Below are 16314 nucleotides of genomic sequence, written 5' to 3' on the forward strand. Positions count from 1 at the left end.
ACTCATGGGAAGTACCTCTCATCTGATCAATGTGCAGGGAAATGAGGATAGGGACCATAGTAGTTCTATCGATGGACGCATCGTTGTATCTACCGTACTCCCTATGCTAGGATGACCTCCATTGATCTGGGATCAATGATACTGATCTAGGATCAGTGAGAGTGGTTCACACTCTGAGACTGACTCGGGTCAATCGAGGATGGTATGACACATCCTCGATCATTTCTTCTTCTTCATAGTTCGAGCAAAGCAGAGTAGAGCAGAGTGGGGTCAAGATGTACAGGACATGTGCATTTGATGGATGGATAGTAGTGACAGTCTGACGGATTACAGATGAAGTTTTCCCTAGTTGAGAGGAGGTGTTAAAATTGGAAACTAGGGCCAAAATCCATGTGGATCACCTTATTTATGGCTTCTGATATTTTTCCTAGATTCCTCTCATCGAGAGGTGTAGGATTGATCTAAATATCATCCGATTCCGATAAGTATTTATGGAGATATGAATTTATTTTGATTATGGACAAATTGTCAAGGTCGGCTAGCAAACTTATGTAGGCTGAAAAGCCCAACAATCATGTCTATTCAACCTCAACGTTTGCATATAAATACAAGGAGCATTCTCCTCATTTGGACAATTCAATTCACTCATCTTCTCTCTCTCTCTCCTACACATAAAAGGAGCCTCTCTCTCTCTCTCTCATGTGTGGCTAAAAGGAAGACGTCCTAGGGAAAGAAAGACGCAGAAAGAAGGATGCTAGGGAAGCAGGTCATCTCTTTTACCAACGTTGACCAAGCGTTGACCTTCCAGAAGTGCGAATTGGGTGTGGTTGCCTCTCCTAGGAAGGCCGCAATTTTTGGCACGAAAATCGAGGTGATCTGACCTCTAGTTTGACCGGTGTTGACTGCCCTAATTTACGGCTGCAAGTTGACTTCAGAAATCTACAAATTGACTGAACTTTTGGGGTTGTTTCTTTGGATGTTCGAGGACAAGTTGACCAGAAATTGAAAGTATTTTAGAGGTCAATTTCAGCTAGTTTGACCAAGTTTGACTTTGCTGATCTAGGGTTTGCTGCTGTTGATATAAAATTATAGATTTCAAATTTTGTACTATTTCTCTCTGTTGAACTATTGAAGATAAACGCATATTTGATCAAAGGGTTTCCCCGCATTGGGGTTTGTCCCTGGCTAGCCGCCACATCTTGTGTCTCTTGTCTTTGCTTGTTCTCTGTTGATCATTTAATGTTCTATCTGCACTTTACTTAATGTATTGCTAATCTGTGGCTAATAAGAAGAAAAATAAGTAAACTGCTCTAAGCATAAAACATACCATAATTTAACACTCTATCTCTTTTATGCGAAGTTACTGGGCTATTTGCTAGATTGAATTTCTGCTCCTGGGAAGGCCGAAGTTCTGGATTTTGTTGGGTCGAAGTTCTACTGTTGAAAGGTCGAAATTCTAGATTTGTTGGGTTGAAGTGTTGTTGCTACAGGGTCGAAGATCTAGATCGAAGTTGCTGGAAGGAAGGGTTGACTTGGTGGTTGGGGGAAGTCTGTGTCTAGGTTGAAGAGTCTTGGATTATCTCGTCTTAACTATTGAAGGAAGAAGTTTGACTGGGTTTTCCTCTAGATAGGGTTTTTTCCCTAGCAAAGTGCCTACATCTCGTGTATCTTGTTCTTGTGATCTATATACACACATAATTTGGTAATTGCTTGATGAAAGATAATATAATAAAGAAGTAAAAGAAACCAACATAATTCACAAGTAATTATCAAGAAAGAGAAATCAAACCCTAATTCTACTAGCATTGATTTCTCAACATGGTATCAAAGCTAAGGTCAAGGAAGATTGGAGATCACTCTATTGACATGAAAGAAAGGGCTACTCCCTCTATGATAAGATACTTGAAAATGGGATTCAATATTGCAACAAGTTGGATCAAAAGAATCATCTACAACTTATTCAATAAGGTCAAAAGAAAAGGGTTTTTGGCTGCACTCATAGGTTCACTCAATGATGACAATGCATGGATTATTGAGAGTGGAGCATCAAGACACATGACAAGAGCAAAACAACTTCACACTCTATCAAAGGAACAATCTTCTCATGCAATGGAATTGGGAGACAACAAAATGTGTGTTGTTAAAGGCCTGGGATCAACTTCTTTGAAGCTGGACAATGGAGCAAAGCTACATCTCAACGATATACTCTATGTTATACATTTGAAAAAGAATTTATTTTCAATTTCTTGCTTAGAAGATAAAGCCGATATAATTGCTTTTGTAAATGGAAATGTTTTGGCTTGGGAAAGGAGTGAAGCATTGATAAAGCTAGGGTTATTGGAATACGTGAAGGAAGTCTATATAGAGTCATAACACCATCTCCTCAAGCCCTAGTTCACATGGAAATCAATCCCATTGAACTATGGCATAGAAGATATGGACATTTACATTATAAGGTTATTCCCTCTCTCAATAAATTGGTAAATGGCATTCCCAATATCAAAGAAGATCGTGAAGGAATATGCAAGGGATGTGCCTTGGGAAAGAATACAAGGAAGCCATTTACAAGCAGTGAAACAAGGTCTAAAGAAATATTGGACCTCATTCATTTAGATGTGTGTGGGCCTATGTCTGACAAATCACTTGGAGGTCATCTTTATTATGTAACCTTCATTGATGATCACTCTAGAAAGACATGGCTCTATCTACTCAAATCAAAGGACGAAGTATTTGAAAAGTTCAAGGAATTTAGATCTGAAGTAGAGACCTTAACCGAAAGAAGAATAAAGACTTTGAGATCCGATAATGGTGGAGAATACACTTCAAAATAAATAATTTCATATTGCAAAGGCACAGGAATTAGTAGGGAGGTTATTGTTCTCTACAATCCCAAACATAATGGAGTTGCAGAAAGGAAAAATAGAACACTTGAAGAATGTATACAAACAATGATTTTTGAAGCAACAATGACCATTGTATATATACAAAATAGAAGTCCTCATAGAATCCTCGATAATATGACACATGAAGAAGCATTCACAGGAAGAAAGCCATGCGTGGACCATCTTTGAATCTTTTGTGTCCCGCCTATATCCACGTTCCAAAGGACAAACAAAAGAAACTAGATTCTATAAGCATTAAAGGGATTTCGTTGGCTACAATCTTTCTTCAAAGGCATCTAGAATCTACATCAAGGAAAGAAGACATATTGAAGTAAGAAAGGACGTCATATTTGATGAAAATCATGCTTACAAAAGATCCAAAGATATTTGTATTGATTTTGATGACGAAAACATACCACTATTCAAAGAAGAGCATCATGAAAATCCTACTACAAATCAAGAAGAAGAAGAAGAAGGACCAAGTGAGCCTATTCAACCTGTGATCATACCCGACACAAGGAAGGGGCCAAATTAGTTAAAAGCTACTTTTGAAGATGTTGAAGGACATGGAGCTGCAAAAGGAACTTTTAAAGAAAGAAAAAGACCAACAATATATTTTGGATATGTTGCATACATGACAAAACTAATAGAAGTTGAATCAACTACATTTGAGGAAGTTGCCCATCAAGAAGTATGGAAGAAGGTCAGGAAGGCTATAATGGAAGTGTAGACAAGTACAAAGCTAGATTCGTTGCAAGGGGTTTCTCTCAAAAGGAAGGCATATACTATGAAGAAACCTTTGCCCCTACCAAAAGATAAACTATTATAAGATCTATGGTTTCATTGGTTGCAACAATGGGATGGAATATCCATCAAATGGATGTAAAAAAACATTTTTGAATGGAACAATCAATGAAGAAGTATTCATTGAACAACCTAAAGGATTTGAAGTAAATGGCAAAGATACTCATGTTTGTAGACTTAACAAGTCCCTATATGGTTTGAAGCAAGTCCCTAGGGCATGGTATGCAAGAATGGATGCATACCTTTTAAGAATCGAATTTGTAAAAAAATATGCTAATCCAAATCTCTATATCAAGGTGTGGATAATGAAACAGTCATTATTCTACTGTATGTGGATGATCTATTTATTACAAGTGTAGAACGAAGGATACAAGAATGCAAGAAGATGTTGGCAACTGCATTTGAGATGAAGGATTTGAGGCTGATGAATTATTACCTAGGTCTAGAAGTATGGCAAAAACCTGGGGAGATATATCTGGGGCAAGGAAAGTATAAAATTAAGTTGTTGCGGAAATTCGGTATAATGGATTCCAAGCCCGTGACTACTCCCATGATCATCGATCTCAAGAAGTTGAGAAGCTCTGACTCAAGTCTCGTAGATCCTACCACCTATCAAAAGTTGGTGGGTTCTCTAATGTATCTGGTAAACACTAGACAGGATATATGTTTTGATGTGAACATTCTTAGTCATTTTCAGTTGGAGCCTCAGCATGATCATTGGATGACTGCCAAGAATATATTAAGATATCTATGTGGTACTATACATTACTGCCTAAAGTATGATAGCAAGGAAGTCAAGCTGACAGGTTTTACAGATTCTGATTGGGGTGACAGTGAGAGTGATGGAAAAATCACTACTGATGGATGTTTTAGTTTGGGATCTGCGATGATTTCATGGATGAGTAGAAAGCAAGATCATGTTGCTTTGAGTAGTGTTGAATTTGAGTATGCCGCTGCATGTGAAGTAGGAAAGGAGGTTGTATGGTGGAGGAAACTTCTATCAGATTTGTTTGAGAAACCTCTAAGTCCTACTATGATAAATTGTGATAATCAAAGCAACATTAAGATGTCTGAAGATCATATGTTCCATGCAAGGACGAAGCATATCAACAATAAGTACCACTGTATTAGAACTTTGGTATAGGATGGGATCATGAAGCTACAATATGTCTCAACCAATGAACAGGTAGTTGATGTGTACCGACGAACAAGTAGTTGATGTGTTAACAAAGTCTCTTCCTAATAAGAAGCTTGAATATTTGAGAAGCATGCTTGGTTTGGTTGATATCATTGATCTTGTTAACGATAAGTGTTTGGAAGAGATTTGAGGAGGCATCTTGTGTGATACAAAATGTCTAGGAGGTCATTTGGCCGGCATATGTGTTGATGTCTAGTTCCCGATGTAGGGAGGGTGGCGTTGGTCATAGAGCTTTGACATTGCATTACCCACCTAGTTCCCGATGTAGGGAGGGTGGCGTTGGTCATAGAGCTTTGACGTTGCATTACCCACCTAGTTCCCTAGGTTGATGGTTAGCAAGTAAGCCTAATGGTACCTAGAGAGGCTGAAAGCTTTAGTCCATCTTAGTCCCACCAGTATAGATTGCCCTAGTTAGGAATCTAGTTTGTGGCACTGTGTGTGCCTAAGTTCTTCGTAGTTTTTGTGTTTTGAGATCTTCCTTGTACTTGTATATACATGTGTAAATTATGAATACCTACCTAGTTAAGAGGGAGTGTTAAGAATGTAACTAGGTTCGGTCTTCATATTTATATTGAACTCAAATAATGTAAAATACTTTATTATTATTATTACAATGACTTATTAAAGCATGGGTTTAATGAAAGGGTCATTATTTTATAGGTCAAAGTCCCCATTTAGGACTTCTAGGTTTTATATTGAGTCATTAAAGTCATTTTCCATTTAATGAGACCCTTCTTATGCTTTTGAATCATGTAAAAAGACTTATTATTGAGTCAAAAATGTAATTTGTCACCTCCACACCAAATCGACCCTTGCTTGATGAAGTCGACCTACAAGAGGACAATTCGACCCACAGAAGAGGCTATATATAAAAGAGCAATTCGATCTATTTGGACGTCAACTCAACAAGTTCAATACACATCAAGTGCAGAAAATGTGCGAAATTCATAGAGAAGAAGGAAGAATTTGTTGAAATTTGGTACCGGAGGACAGGTGGTTCCCTAAGGCTTTGATCTTTGGCCTAGGGAGAAATGTCCAAAAGAATTTAATTTTTCTCCTAAAGTGACTTTATAATTTTTATAAAGTCAAATCTAATTTAAAAGTGACTTTAAGTGATAAAATTACAAAAGTCTAATTTTAAAGTGACTTTATTAAAGTCAATGTAAAATTAAAAAAGAAAAGTGACTTTGGAAATAAATGAATAAGTGGGTCATTATTAAAGTGGGGTGAATTAAAAAATAAAAAGTGAGATTTAAATGAGCATTTAATCTCAGCCCTAGATCTCAATCTATTTCAGCGATCGGATTTAGGGATTACCCAAAAGTCACTTAGGGTTAGATTAAGGGAGGAAAAGGTCATTCATTCTTTCATGAGCAAATTGAGAAAGAGAGAGCAAGAAAGAAAGGGAGATTTCTGGGCAGGAGGAGAAGAGGCAGCAGCTTGGCACACATTCCAAGGCAGTTTTACAGTAGTTTGGAGCAGGCCGTACAGAAAGAGGAGGTTGTACAACAAGAGGAGACCGTACAGCAGGCCGTACAACAGTGTAACAGTCTGTAGAGTGTCCGTACAACAGCCGTACAGCAGTACAACAGGCCGTACAACAATTTTACAGTGTTTCCAGTTGGTTGTGAGGCACGAAAATCGAGATAAGTTTAAAATTTGCTTGCTAATTTTTGCTGAATATTTCTCACTGTAAAAAACAAAAAGGCATTTTCTAGAATAAGAAAGAGCTCTCGAACTGGTTTTTCCCAAGAGTTGTAGGGGGTTTTCCCAGGGTCACCTTGACCAAAAATCACTGTGTTCAAATGTGTTAAATGGCTGTTTGTACTTGCTAATTTCTAATTTCTGCATTTTCCACCATTCTGTAAAATTTCTAGAATTTGTGTTTTCAGCAAAATTTAATTTTCCAGCATTGAATGTATGGATATGGGAATGAGCATTTAACTATATGGGAGAAATCAGGTGAAACTGAAAACCGGGGTGGGAAATGAGAAATTTTAACATGGTTTCAGAGCTTGAGTGCTGAAGTGCAGTTTGGGACAGCAAGGAGGAAAATTACAACCTGCTGATTTTTTCAGTTTTAGGACAGCAGGATGTCGTTGGGATTGAGGGATGAGGATAGGTTGGATGGGCATAGCAATTACAACGTTTGGAAGGAGAGAATGCAGAGTATCTTTGAGGAGGCAGAAGTCTGGGACATCATGGTGCATACCACATAGAACCCTGTTGTTGTGCCTACTGATGCTACTTAGTTGGCTGAGTATAATAAAAAGAACAACAAGGGTAAGAGACTGATTTTAGACGGAGTCAAAGACCATTGCATTCCTCATGTGAGAGGAAAGAGAAATTCCCATGAGATGTGGACAACAATGTCCAATCTCTACCAGAGTACCAATGAGAACCGGAAAATGGTCTTGAAGGAGAAGTTGAAGACTATTAAGATGGGTAATGATAGTGCAGCTGGATATCTCACCAAGATTACTAATGTGAGAGATGAGTTGGCAGCAGTTGAAAAGGTCATTCCACCCACTGAGTTGGTGTGGATTGCAGTGAATGGCCTCCCCCGTTCATGGATGAACTTTGCTGATGGGGTTTGTGCACGTAAGACCCTTCCCACATGGGAGAGGTTTTGGGATGATTGCATTCAGACAGAAATCAGGAAAGGTCAGCTTGGGGCAGCCAAGCCAGTTGAGCAGGATGAGGATGTAGCACTGGTGGCAGGAGGCAAGAAAGGCAAAGGGAAGAAGCAGGCTTCCACAAGCAATGGTGGGGGCAAAGGCAAAGGTAAAGGTAAACAGGATAACACACAGAAGGGCTATTCCAAGGTGAAGTGTTGGAATTGTCAAAAGATGGGACACTATGCAGTTGTGTGTCCGGAGAAGAAGAAGAAGAAGGGGAAGAACCAGAGCATGACAGCTTCAACAAAGGTTGAGGAATTTGCAGATCGTTTTGACCGAGAGTTTGCGTTCACTGCATGCAAGTCCTCTAGTGCAGGATCACCTGCCACACAGGTTCAGAGGGAGCATGCTTTTCCCTTGATTAGCGGAGCATCTTCGGGTATCTGGTATGTGGACAGTGGGGCTTCACGTCACATGACAGGAGTCCGTGAGTACTTCTCAGAGCTTTCAAAGAGTGGCACTGATATAGAGGTAGTACTCGGTGATGACAGAGTTGTTAGAGCAGTCGAGGTGGGGACACTGACATTTCAGAGGGAGTCCAAACCTCCCTTGAAGGTGACAGATGTTCTTTATGTGCCAGGGATGAGGAAGAACCTCATATCTGTATCAACTTTGGAGGACAGAGGATATGAGGTATTGTTCAGGGGAGGACAGGTGTTGATGTATCCCAGGGGCACTCCAGCTGATTCAGCTAGAGTGATAGGTGTACGCCATGCAAAGGTGTACAAGTTTGCATTCTAGCCTCTTTTGGCATTGAGCAGTAGTACCGACAACAGAGCTAGCAGTTCTGAGCTGTGTGAGAATTGGCACCGCAGGATGGGGCATATGTATCATGGAGCCTTGAGGACCTTACGGGAGATCACTACAGGTGTGCCAGATTTCAGTGCTGATCACTTTGATACTTGCAGAGGATGTGCGATGGGCAAGTTTGCCAAATCCCCTTTTCCCAGCAGTGACAGCAGAGCGACTGGGATACTTGATTTGATTCATTCTGATGTGAGCGGTCAGATGTCTCATGTTTCCTTGAGTGGATATGAGTACTATGTTTTATTCATTGATGATCACTCTAGGAGGACCTGGATTTATTTCTTGAAGACCAAGAGTGAGGTCTTCAAGCGGTTTCAGGAGTTTAAAGCTCTTGTGGAGACACAGACAGGTCGGAAGATCAAGTCCCTCAGGTCAGACAATGGGGGAGAGTACACCCTTGGAGAGTTTGTTGACTATTGTGCGGAGGCAGGCATTAGGAGGGAGTTCACTGTTCCTTACAACCCCCAACAGAACGGGGTTGCAGAGAGGAAGAACAGATCCATCGTAGGGGCTGCCAAAGCCATGTTACATGATCAGGAGTTGTCATTGTTCTTGTGGGCAGAGGCCTGCAACACAACTGTTTATTTGCAGAATAGGAGTCTGCATCGTGCCTTGGGGCACATGACTCTGGAGGAGGCTTTTTATGGGAAGAAGCCTGATATTGGTCATCTTCGTACCCTTGGGTGCATTACATACTCCTACATACCCAAGGAGAAGAGGACCAAACTAGAGCCCACCACAGAGAAGGGTATCTTTGTGGGCTACAGTGAGACCTCAAAGGCCTTTTAGATTTACATTCCTGCACAGAGGAAAGTTGTTGTCAGACAGAATGTGAAGTTCGAGGAGTACAGGGCCTTTAGGAGATCACGGGAGTTAGAGTATCTAGATTAGCCAGACCCTCAACAGCAGTTGAGTCAGTCGCAGGGATCCAGTGGGCAGGGATCAGGAGGATCCGGAGGTACATCTATGAGGATGTCAGGTCCGTCAATGAGTAGTGGCTCACCGAGCCAGAGAGGTGGTGCTCCGGGCAGCATGCAGAGCAGTTCACTAGGGAGTCCACTAATGGACAGTTCACACGGTACCTCAGCTTCTACAAGTTCACGTGCAGGCAGGAGGACACAGACAGGCAGTCAGGAATTCAGGCTCCTGATGATGATGAGGAGGAGTAGTTTCATTCTCCTGTGGGAGAAGTGCACTCCGGGAAGAGGAAGCCCAAGTGGCTTCAGGACACCTTGAGAGATGCCACATCTTTCGCTAAGCCTAAGAGGCCGGTCAGAGAGAGTAGACCACCTAAGAGGTTTTGTAGCTATATGGTAATGGCTACCAGCATCCTTGACTCTGAGCCTTCTCGCTATGAGGAGGCAACTAGCCAGCAGGTCTAGAGAGAGGCCATGCAGGAGGAGTATTCTTCTATCATGAAGAATGATGTTTAGTAGGTGGTGCCGAGGCCTAAGGGCAAATCCATGGTTACTTCTAGATGGCTTTACAAGGTAAAGCATGCTGCAGATGGCAGCATTAAGAAATTCAAAGCGAGGTTTGTGGCTAGAGGGTTCTCCCAGGTAGAGGGATTTGATTATGAGGAGACCTTCGCTCCCGTGGCTCGATATACTTTGATCCGCTCCATTATATCGATAGCAGCAGAGATGGGTTGGAAGATCCACCAGATGGATGTGAAGACTGCATTTTTCAATGGCTTCATACAGGAGGAGGTGTACATTGAGCAACCACAGGGCTTTGAGGTGCATGGGAAGGAGTCCCATGTGTGCAAACTAAAGAAGGCCCTTTATGGCCTGAAGCAAGCTCCCAGAGCTTGGTACTCCATGATAGATACTTACTTGCAGGGGATGGGTTTCACAAAGAGTGAGGCAAATCTGAACCTTTACTTTATTGTGATAGGTGAGGAGCCTCTCATTCTGGTGTTGTATGTGGATGACTTGGTCATTACAGGTGCAGAGAGACTCATAAATCACTGCAAGAGAGATCTTGCGGCAGAGTTTGAGATGAAGGACATCGGCTTGATGCATTACTTTTTGGGTTTGGAGGTGTGGCCAGAGGAGGGGCATTTCTTCCTGGGGCAGAGGAAGTATATTGTGGACATCCTTCGCAGATTCCACATGGAGAATTGTAGGCCCATGTCGACACCAATGATCACCAACTGGAAGAAGCTTCATGCTTCGGATTCCGAGTTGGTGTATCCCACATTGTACAGGCAGCTGATTGGTTCCTTGATGTATTTGGTCAACACTAGACTAGATATTTGTTTTGCAGTCAACACGATGAGTCAGTTTATGTGTGAGCCTAGGAAGGTTCACTGGGTGACTGCAAAACACATTTTGCGGTACTTGCAGGGGACAGTGGATTATGATCTGGACTACAGGCAGGGGGATGGAGTGAGATTGGCCGGTTATACTGATTCTGATTGGGCAGGTTGTGCTTCTGATAGGAAAAGCACTTCAGGGTGTTGTTTTGGGTTGGGTTCGGTAGTAGTGTCATGGTTCAGCTGGAAGCAGCAGTCAGTAGCATTGAGTTCAACGGAAGCAAAGTATATGGCAACCAGTCTAGCTAGTTGTGAGGCCATCTGGCTTCGCAAGATGTTGTTTGGCTTATTTGGTTAGTCGTTGAGACCTTCAGTGATTTACTGTGATAATCAAAGTTGCATTAAACTCACTAGAGAATCCAGTATTTCATGACAGGTCAAAGCATATCGGGATCAAATATCATTTCATCAGAGACTGTGTTTAGAAGGGTGCTGTGAAGCTTGAGTATATTCCCACTGATGAGTAGGTTGCAGATATTCTTACCAAAGCCTTACCACGGGGCAAGCATGACTACTTCAGAGACAAGATGGGTGTGGTGAGGAACACCTTCCTCGGTAAGAGGGAGTGTTGAAATTTGGTACCGGAGGACAGGTGGTTCCCTAAGGCTTTGATCTTTGGCCTAGGGAAAAGTGTCCAAAAGAATTTAATTTTTCTCCTAAAGTGACTTTATAATTTTTATAAATTCAAATCTAATTTAAAAGTGACTTTAAGTGATAAAGTTACTAAAGTATAATTTTAAAGTGACTTTATTAAAGTCAATGTAGAATTAGAAAGGAAAAGTGACTTTGGAAATAAATGACTAAGTGGGTCTTTATTAAAGTGGGGTGAATTAAAAAACAAAAAGTGAGATTTAAATGAGCATTTAATCTTAGCCCTAGATCTCAATCTATTTCAGCCATTGGATTTAGGGATTACCCAAAAGTCACTTAAGGTTAGATTAAGGGAGGAAAATGAGGAAAAGGTCATTCATTCTTTCATGAGCAGATTGAGAGAGAGAGAGAGCAAGAGAGAAAGGGAGATTTCTGAGCAAGAGGAGAAGGAGGCAGCAGCTTGGCACACATTCCAAGGCAGTTTTACAACAATTTGGAGCAGGCCGTACAGCAAGAGGAGGTCGTACAGCAAGAGGAGACCGTACAACAGGAGAAGGCCATACAGCAAGTTGTACAACAATGCAGCAGTCCGTACAGCAACCGTACAACAGCAGAAGGTCGTACAACAGTACAATAGGCGGTACAACAGTTTTACAGTGTTTCCAGTTGGTTGTGAGGCACGAAAATCGAGATAAGTTGTAAAATTTGCTTGCTGATTTTTGCTGAATATTTCTCACTGTAAAAAAAAAGACATATTCCAGAAATAAGAAAGAGCTCTCGAATTGGTTTTCCCCAAGAGTTGTAGGGGGTTTTTCCAGGGTCACCTTGACCAAAAATCACTGATTTCAAACGTGTTAAATGGTTGTTTGTACCTGTTGATTTTATTTTTTTTTCCTGCATTTTCCAGCATTCTGTAAAATTCCCAGAATTTGTGTTTTCAACAAAAATTTATTTTCCAATGTTGAATGTATGGATATGGGAATGAGCATTTAACTATATGGGAGAAATAAGGTCAAACTGAAAATCGGGGTGGGAAATGAGAAATTTTAACAGAATTGCAAGTCGAAGTTTCTAGGCTATCTCTTTCTCTCTTTTATGTGAATTTATTGGGCTATTTGCTAGATCGAAGTTCTGCCACTGGGAAGGCCAAAGTTTTGCTACTGGGAAGGTCAAAATTCTGGATTTGTTGGGTCGAAGTGTTGCTGCTAGAGGGTTGAAAATCTAGATTGAAGTTGTTGGAAGGAAGGGCTGACTTGGTGGTTGGGGGAACTCTATGTCTAGGTTGAAGAGTCTTGGATTATCTCGTCTTGACTACTGAAGGAAGAAGTTTGACTGGGTTTTACCCTAGATAGGGGTTTTGCCCTGGCACAATACCTACATCTTGTGTCTCTTGTTCTTATGATCTATATACGCATATAATTTGGTAATTTCTTGATGAAAGATAATATAATAAAGAAGTAAAAGAAGCCAACATAATTCACAAGTAATTATCACGAAAGAGAAATCAAACCCTAATTTGACTACCATTGATTTTTCAACACATCAAGGATGAGTTCATCCCTCAAATGAGCAAAAGACCAAGTCATAACCCCTAATATCCTCCAAGGAATCCTCCAAAGAAAATCAATCCAACAACTAACTTATCAAAACATGTTCTAACAAACTATTTGAAATGGTGGATGAACCCCCCAAAGTGCGCATACCATCAATAAGCCTAAAAGAATGTGCAAAGACCAAGTGAAAAATCTCATATGTGGCACATGTGGCCCTCTCTAAGGTGGTTGTTTCGTCAAAAAAAAAAGAAAATGGTCAAGGTGAGGTCTCCAAGGTGTAACCACCCCTCTAAACAAGGGCTAATCGTCATATTACCAATATGAGGAGTCCACTCATCAACCACATCATGAATCTATGTGCAAAGGAGTAACTAATTGTCATGGAGAATAATATGACCCCTCAAACCAAGCAAATATGAATAGAATAAATAAAATGCCCCAATATATGTGCAACAAAGGTGAGTGATCCACTTAGTTAAACCTTAAACTTCATAATAAACATGTCTAGGTGTGAAAAGTAACCACATAAGAAAACATGCCTCATGTGTAAACCATGAATGATGTCAAATCATAGTCAAACCACCATTAAATCACTAAGACCAACCCCCAAATGTGTGCATAATGCAAGCACTCCACCTAGGATAACCGTATATGATATCACAACATAAAACATGTGTGAACTATATCAAGAAAGGCTAGGATGTTAAGTTAGAAAGCCTCCATCATAGAGAACTTCATCAAAACACCGCCAAAACCATAGTGGAACCATATAAAAGTGATCAATAATACTAGACACTCAATTAAGATATGAAAAGAACTATAAAAATGTGCCATCATCCTACCATATAACACCAATATGCTAAGGAAATCATCTAGCGAAGTAATCTATACATCCTCAACATATAAATCAAGGCCATCACTAACACATCATTGCAACACTAAATGAATCATTTTTTTCCACAGAAAAATTCCAACCTTTATTAATAAAAAAGGTTACATAAATATATGTAAGCAGATCACCAAGCCTGAAAACGCCAGCAAACAGGGCAAGACTCAGCTACCAAAAATGCTCATTGACAGAGCACGTCATCGCATGAAGGAAGAAACCCCTCCCAAACCGCTCAATTCAATTGAACACAGGCCAAACGACCCACAACTAAATCAAAGAAGAGCCACCGCAGGGGAATAAATCCTCCAAAACCAACCGAAACGTTGGAAGAAAAGACCACGCGGCTCCACAGTAAACATCCACAATAAACATTGAGGATTTGGAAGCCGCTGCAAAGAGACTGGAACCTCTGCCCGGGCATCCGCATATAGGGAAAACAGCCCAAGAAATCCGGCAGGGGAGAAAAAAGGCGATGAAAACAGGGAACAAAGACAGAACAACACACGAATATTTACATGAACAGAAGAAAGGAGAAGAAAATTTAAGCAAAGATGGGTTGTTCTACAAGCCGAACAACCCCATTAACTACCTCCGAGACAGTTCACAACCCCATCTCAAGGCCTACTCCTTCTTTAGAAAGACGGTCCGCTTCAGAAGTCCTTTCCCGGTATATATGACTAAGAGAAATCTCCATGAAACGATTCCTAAGCCGAGAAACTTCTCTAAATAGAGGAAGCAGAGTGAGATTGTTGCAGCGATGAGCCCCATTGAACCATTGCACCACATTCATGGAATCCCCGAAAAGCTGAGCTTCTCTCACATTACGGATAATAAGCCAGCAGAGGAGGAGATGAAGGGCTTTCAATTCGGCAAAATTATTTGCACCCTGTCCCAGACCTACTGACGCTTTAACAATCTTCTCCTCTGAAAAATGTATGATCAAGCTAGCCCCACAACGACCATTAGTATCTGAAGCCCCATCAAAATAAGCCCATGGCATAGAGTGTCTAATGACTTCTTGGCTAACAGCTCTGGAAGAATTTGGAGCTTGAGGGATAGGTATGCTTTCATAGATGGCAGCTCCTTCAGCGGCAAGTCTTACAATAGGGAAATACACTGAATGAATCATAGTAACTCTAGTGCTGATAATCAACTAACATATAAATCTTATCAGAATGTGGGGGTATAAAATTATGAATTTTCATTTTCCTCTAGACATCACACACCAACTGCTGAAACAATGGTTGGTGATCCCATAAAGGTAACGCTAGGAAAAGTGTGTCCATAAAATACCTTCTCCTACATATGAATGCTAAATTACCTATAGCATTAGAAAATGGCAACTAAGTGCAACTAGGACATGATGAAAAACCCCATTCAATATAAGGGGTAATAGAATCATTTTAACTACATTAAAAAGAATGCATATTGTATTTCATTAATGCACAAAGATGAGATACACCAATGATTATATCATGTTATACTACTAACTCATCAAATTTTCTCGGTCCTACACAAGCAAGAAGAGCCAAATCTCTGCCTTGGCCCACATTGTGAGAGTCCAACTATTTTCTAAAATGCCTGCCCTAGCAACATCTTGAACGGTTAAATCTAATCTTTAAGTTGACATCACTTTACACTTTCCACTAGACATCACACACCCACTGCTGAAACAGTGGTTAGTGATACCATAAGGGTAACACTGAGGAACGTTTTTGCATCCATAAAATACCTTCTCCTGCATGTGAATGCTAAATAACCTATATGATTAGAAAATGCCAGCGAAGTTCAGGTAGGACATGATGAAAATCCTCATACAACATGAGGGGTAATGGAACCATTTTGTAGACATCACACACCCACTACTGAAACAGTTGTTAGTGATACCATAAGGGTAACGCTGAGGAAAGTTTTTGCATCCATAATTACCTTCTCCTGCATGTGAATGCTAAATAACCTATATGATTAGAAAATGCCAGCTAAGTTCAGGTAGGACATGATGAAAATCCTCGTACAACATGAGGGGTAATGGAACCATTTTGTATTTCATTAATGCAAAAGATGAGATACATCAATGATGTTATAATACCAAGTCATCAAAGTTTCCCCTTACTATATAAGCAAGAAGAGCCAAATCTCTATTTTGGCACCCATTGTGAGAGTCCAACCATTTCCTAAAAATGCCTACCCTAGCATGATCTTGAATGGTTAAATGATAAATCTAATCTTTAAGTCAACAATTCATCCAAGTAAAAAATTATGACATCTTCATCAAGGAATGTCTAGGAATTCATTTTCAACGAGGAGTAGTAAATTAATTATATGGTATCCCATATACACTTTATTGTCTATCTAATCAACCATTGGTCTCCATAGATGACACTTTTCCAATGGAGGGGAAAAGAAAAAGTGAAGTGTTCAATCGCTAATCCATTCCTAAATTCTTCTAGCTACCTTACACTCCTATAAAACATGCTTAACCATTTCAAGTTACTGACAAATCACACAACTACTTTTTGTGAGTCCAAAGTACGGGAGCCTACACTTGAATGCAAGATTGTTGTTGAGAGCTAACCAACCTTGCACATTGGACTT

This window comes from Pinus tabuliformis, chromosome 3_2, assembly GCF_031772625.1.
Source record: "Pinus tabuliformis cultivar Carrire ecotype Pingquan chromosome 3_2, CPIR1, whole genome shotgun sequence".
Classification (NCBI taxonomy): Eukaryota; Viridiplantae; Streptophyta; class Pinopsida; order Pinales; family Pinaceae; genus Pinus; species Pinus tabuliformis.